This window comes from Cornus florida, unplaced genomic scaffold (genome assembly GCF_030987335.1).
Source record: "Cornus florida cultivar Cherokee Brave unplaced genomic scaffold, ASM3098733v1 CherokeeBrave_3.0.0_Hap2_Chr05, whole genome shotgun sequence".
NCBI classification, from domain to species: Eukaryota; Viridiplantae; Streptophyta; class Magnoliopsida; order Cornales; family Cornaceae; genus Cornus; species Cornus florida.
This window is the reverse complement of record NW_026775575.1, coordinates 45,288,513-45,294,488: the sequence shown is the minus strand read 5'-3', so window position 1 is coordinate 45,294,488 and position 5,976 is coordinate 45,288,513.

Below are 5,976 nucleotides of genomic sequence, written 5' to 3'. Positions count from 1 at the left end.
CACTTATATTAAATTGGGATTAATTGCATGAGAATTGCAACTTTTAATTTATATTTAACTTTAGTGAAAGTTTAATTCACATGGTCTTAAATTGAATGAAATAAACTTGTAATGTGATATTACATTAGTTCTTGGCATGCTTTCCAACATAGGTTAATTTGAGAGCATTTGGTTAAGTTTAAAAATCTAGAGATTTTAATTAAAAGAATTAATTAAAATCTATTTTATGGTCCCATTAGCTTAATTAAGGTTTTAACTTGATGTTTGTATTGGCCATGACTTGTTTACTAGTATATATTAATTGTGGACCATTTGAAGTTGCTTTAGAATCTTGGTATTTAAATTAGCATGATTTAATTAGAGTTCTACTTTGTAGTTCCAATAACCTAATTGAGTTTTAGAATGGATATAGGTAATGACCATGCCATGTTCTTTAATATGAATTAATTTGAGGTTATTTGGAATTGAATTAGAATCTAGGGAATTTAATTATTTTTATTTAATTAAATTCTATCGAATTGAGCCATGGATTTAATTATGTTTGAAAGTCGTTTCTATATCAAAATTATGGACTTGGACTTATTGTATATTCATTTGGTTATGTTTTGAACATTGGATAACATAGTTGCTATGTTTGTATTCATGAGAATATGTTTTCCTTATTGAATATATTGTTGCCTTGTGTAATGATTTGCACACTTCGTGTTTAACATCTTTCATGCATAGCGTGTAACGAATTGCACACTGAAGATTCGACATTCATCATATCATATTAGTTGTGGATTTAGAGCATGTATTGTATAGGTTTCCAAATTTGGTTGTGCTTAGTAGATAGTTGATTATCTTGCATATTCCTGTTGATATATGCGTTGTTGCACAACTTGTTGATTTTGGAAACTTGGGGATGTCGTTGTTTGACTATGGCTAGGACGTGGTTCTAGTACGGGGGATAGTCCTTCTATACATAGTCTAGTGCACACATAGGGAGGTTATCCATGGGCTAGTAACCCTAAAGTAACTATGTTGTCGGTCTGATCCGGCGTGACGTCCGAGTATCCACTTTGTTTGATTTCGCATTTCATTTTCAAGTTGATAACTAGATGATGTTGTAACTTGTTGTTTCTTATTTGTCGTTCCATTTTAAGTTACATGATGTTAACTTTGCGAAATTATGCTTTATGCGTTGTATTGGAAGTTCCAATGTTGGTTAAATTGCATCGATATTGAAAATCATGTTTTGACGTTCTAATAAAGCTTAGGATTGATCCTATTGATTCATTTATAACATAAACGGTAGGTAGCATGAACCACTACTGTTATTTTGTGCTTTAGATTCTAAGTTGATGGCTTTGAGAACTTAAACCTTGTTGCATTGTATAACATGCTCTTTTGTTGTTGAATTGCATGGATAATGTGATTCTTGTTAACTTGTATTCAACTATGCTTTTGTTATGTTATATGGATTACTCTAGACCTAGTTCAATTGTATTGAAAATGCAATTCATGTTAATATATGCTCAAGCATTCTTTTTGTCGTGTTCTTTAGATTATCCCAACCATGATTCGTTTCATACACGTATGTATATCATGATTCTTGTTGCTTAGACTCTAAGGTAGCTTAGGATGCTCCCCGAGTCTTACTTGGACATAGACGTTAGGTGGCATGAGCCCCTTTAACATGTTTCACCTTAAGGTGATAAATTTGTAAAATACTACGTCGATGCATGCTCATCTCCTACGAGTAACTTTATGTTACTCACCCCTACGATACTGGGGTATATTTTAGGTACGAAGACTTGGTTCGTGAAGCCTAGCATTCCTTGGATGTCGTGTAGCTTTCAAGTTTCCATTTCATGCAAATGTTAGCACGAAATGTCATTTTGTAGACTTATATGTTAAAATATGTATGTTTGATTCCATGTATGTAATGTGTACTTAAGTATACTCCTTTCAATGTATTTGATATGTATGAGATGAGTCCGGAGGCCAATGACATGTATATTGTATTCTATGCAACTTTTTAACTTCATGAAATATTGTGAAAATCTTGAAAAATCGCAAGTCATTACTTCACCATGGTTGCATCGGGTGTGGGAATTCCATTTTCATTCTTTTATAGGGTCTTATTAATCTTGTATGAAGTGTGGCCAAGGGCCAAATGGTCATTTGACTCCATTTTACATTTTTGGATTCCATGTTTTCCATTCTAAGTCCATTTTTGCCTTTTTGCCCGTTGGGGGGTCGGATTTTGCATCGGCTATGTTTTTAAGTCGTGGACCATTGTAGCACGTCCAAATAGGTAAGTTACGTTTGCGTACATGGTCGTTTCCGGGCAAAACCTTATCGTTTGTGTTTTGAGCCTCTTGTGAATTCATTTCGCATTTTTTTTGTATAATCTGATCTAGGGGCGTTCTGGACCTTTCACATCAGTTTGATTTCCTTCTTTCAATATGGTTGAATAGAAAACGTGATTTTAGGGGGGGTTTCTTTTTCGTGTTTTTCCAGAAAATGTCGTCTTGGTACCGGAAATCCCTCGTGAAGTTTTAGCTTCCAGTTTTGATTTAGCAGCTTTATGACCCTCTTGTTCAGTTCTGATTTAGGGGCATTTTGGGGATTTCACAGTGAGTTTTTTTCGATTCCGTTTGCTATGTCGGGTAGAAAACTCGATTTTAGGGGGGGTTTCTTCTTCGTGTTTTTCCAGAAAAACTCGTCTTGACCTCCGTTTCAAGCCTCAATTCTGGGTAGATCAAAAAAAATGTAGCAGCAGCCAAGGGCTGCCACCAGCCATGTCTTTGGGCGCCGGCATGCACGCCGGTGGGCTCGCGCATGGGCGCCGTGTGCGCCATGGCCCCTCGTCGGGCCGCCACGACGTCAATTATTCTTTTGGGCTTTTCTCCTTCGTCCGGACTTCGATTCAAGTGAATTTTTTTTTGAACTTGACTAATTTTTCACTGTCTTTCCAACGATGTGCTCGGTTGCACTCAATTCTTCCTAGATAATTACCAGTTTACCCTTTTTGCTTTAAGTGCTCGTTTTTCTTCGTCATGCCGTTTCTCCTTCGTTCGGACTCCGAATCATGCGATTCTTGAGTCCATCTTGATTAGTTTTTCGTTGTCCTTCAAGCGGTGTGCTCGGTGGCACCCGAATCTACAGTTTTCAGAAATAACTACTTTGCCCCTGGAGGCTTATTTGTCATATTTTTGATCTTTTGCTTCCGCATCAGTTCTTGTTGAGTTCCACGACCTCATGGAAAGTCACTTTGACTTCTTAAAGTCTTGTTTTCTGTTTTCGCTTCTGTATTCGGATCCGTTATCGGATCATCCTTACGGTTCATCACAGGACAAGCTGGCCTAAAAACCAGGGTCATCACAGATTTTTAATTAATTAAGTTAATTAAAAAGTAATTAAGTATTTTAATGGCTTAATTAGACTTTTGATTTGATATTTGAGTTCTTCATAATATATTGCTTATTATATGTAAATTTCATGTCATTTGGTGATGTTTTGCAATCTAGAGGAACTAATTAATTTTTATTTTATTAACTTCCATTTAATGAAATTATGATTTATTGGCACCGTTGATGTTTTCAAGGCCTAATATGTTACATTGCATAGTAGTTGAGGACCTAGGGTATGTCTTGTGTGTTTTCACTATTTGATTGTGTATGATATTTGATTTTGTGCATTTAGTATATGTGTATATGCTTGTTGTGCACAATTTGTTGATTTTGGAAGCTTGAGAATATCGTAAGTATGATTATGGCTTGTGCTCGCCTCTAGTATGGGGGGACAGAATGAGCCCTCTATTTATAGTGCGCACTTTAGGGAAAGTATCCACGGGCTAGTAACCCAAAAGTGGACTTATGTGTTCAGTTTTCTACCAGCGTGACGTCTAAATTTCCGTTTGTTTAATTTCGCATTTTAAATTCTAAGTTGTGTATTTTGTGAATTTATATTTTGTTATTTGGCATTTGATATTTTGATGTTGTTTAATTGCTTATTTATTGCGGTTTATGATGTGGATGTTCTAATTTAATTTAGGATGATCCCTTAGTCTCACCTTGGACATAGACGTTAGGTGGCATGAACCACATGGATTGATTTGTGATGTATTTGACATGTATGTGATGAAGCCAATGGCCAATGACCTTATGCTTCACTTTTATGCTATTTGATATTATGCTTAAAAATGAGAAAAACTGAAAAATGCGAAGCTTTAGCATGACAATTTCAGCTTGAATGGTGGGAATTGTGTTTTATCATTTTTCATTGTATTCTTATATCATATATGATGTGTGGCCATAGGCCAAACAATTCTTTGAATGCATCAATGATGGTTGAGTTCAAATTTCGCTTAAAAGTGCCATTTTTCATAATTTTGGGGCTTGGACATGTCATATTTTGCTTATGGTGTATTTTGAGATCATAAGCCATTGGGACACATTTTATTATGTATATTGCACTTGCTAGAATGATCACATTGCACAAAATATCATGGTTGTATGTTATAGTTGATGGTAGGCTTCAAATTTCCCATTTTAAGGCATTTTTGAGGTTTAATAGGTCGGATTTTACATTGGGCATAATTGGGCGTCATGGACCATTCCCACACCCTTCAAAACACTTATTACACTTGCGTGCACAATTGTTTTAGCACACAACTTCATATTTGGTCATTTGAACACTTGAAGCAAAGTTGCATTTTGACATTTTTCTTCAAAACTGAACTCAGGGGTATTTTGTGCATTTCAGGGCAAAAATAATTTTTTCTTTCGGTACGGCCAGCTTGGAAAAAATATTTTAAGAGGAGTTTCTTTTTCATGTTTTTCCCAAAAAGTTCATCTTGGCCCTCAAAACAATGTTTTTCTTCAATATTTTCTGGTAGTCAGCCCCATCTAATAGATTAGATGAATCATCTAATGGAAATCATCTAATCGATTAGATGCCAAAATAGTTAGTTGGAAAATCTGTGGAAGACCATCTAATCGATTAGATGCCAAAACAGTAAGTTGGAAAATCTGCGGAAGACCAATTAAATGGCCCCGTGTTGCTCCTTTTGACCATTTTTTTTTTTCATTTGATCATAACTTCTTCGTCCGGACTCCGAATTAGGATGAATTTTTTTTTTTGAACTTCGTTAATTTTTCGTCGTCTATCTAGTGGTGTGCTCGGTAGCACCGATAACTTTTTAAAAATTACCATTTTGCCCTTACAGCTAAACTTGTCCGTTTTTAAAACGTCGCTTCCATATTTTTGTTTTCTTTTAAGTTTCTTGACTTCAAGGGAAGCCATGTTTGTATTTTAGAGATGACATACATCTCTTGAGACTTTGTTGTATGTGAAATGATCATTTTGCCCTTGGGGACATACTTGGTCTATTTTTACCTTTTCGCTTCCGTAATTGTTTTCTTTTGTTTATGTGACTTCATGGAAAGTCACCATGGCGCCTTAGGGATACCGATCATTCCCATAAACTTTGTTTTTGTTTTCGCTTCCACATTCTGGATCCGTTATCGGGTTAACTTTCAGATCACATTGACATATTCGGGTTTATGAAAATTCGTATCCTCACAGAACCAGAACTTCATCTACTTTAGAAATAGACAAATCTCAATGTTCAGTGATATTTTCTACTCTTATTTGAAATCTTTTAGGTAAAAACCTTAAGATTTTCTCACAAATTTTCTTATCACTCTCTTTTGCCTAAGTGACGTAGTTTAGAAATAATTTCAAGAAGAATGAAATAAAAATTAGAAATGGATTCATCTTCTTCCATCACATTGTTCCCAAAGTTATGAGAAAGCATTTGAATTTTGGACAACTTCACTTTTGAAATCCCTTCATGAGTAACTTGCAAAATACCCTGAGTGCCTTAGCAGTTTTACAATCAGAAATGCTAGCATATTCAGATGGAACAACAGAATTTATAATTGCAAATAAAGCTTTTCCATTAGCATCATTACGCTCAATTTCAAC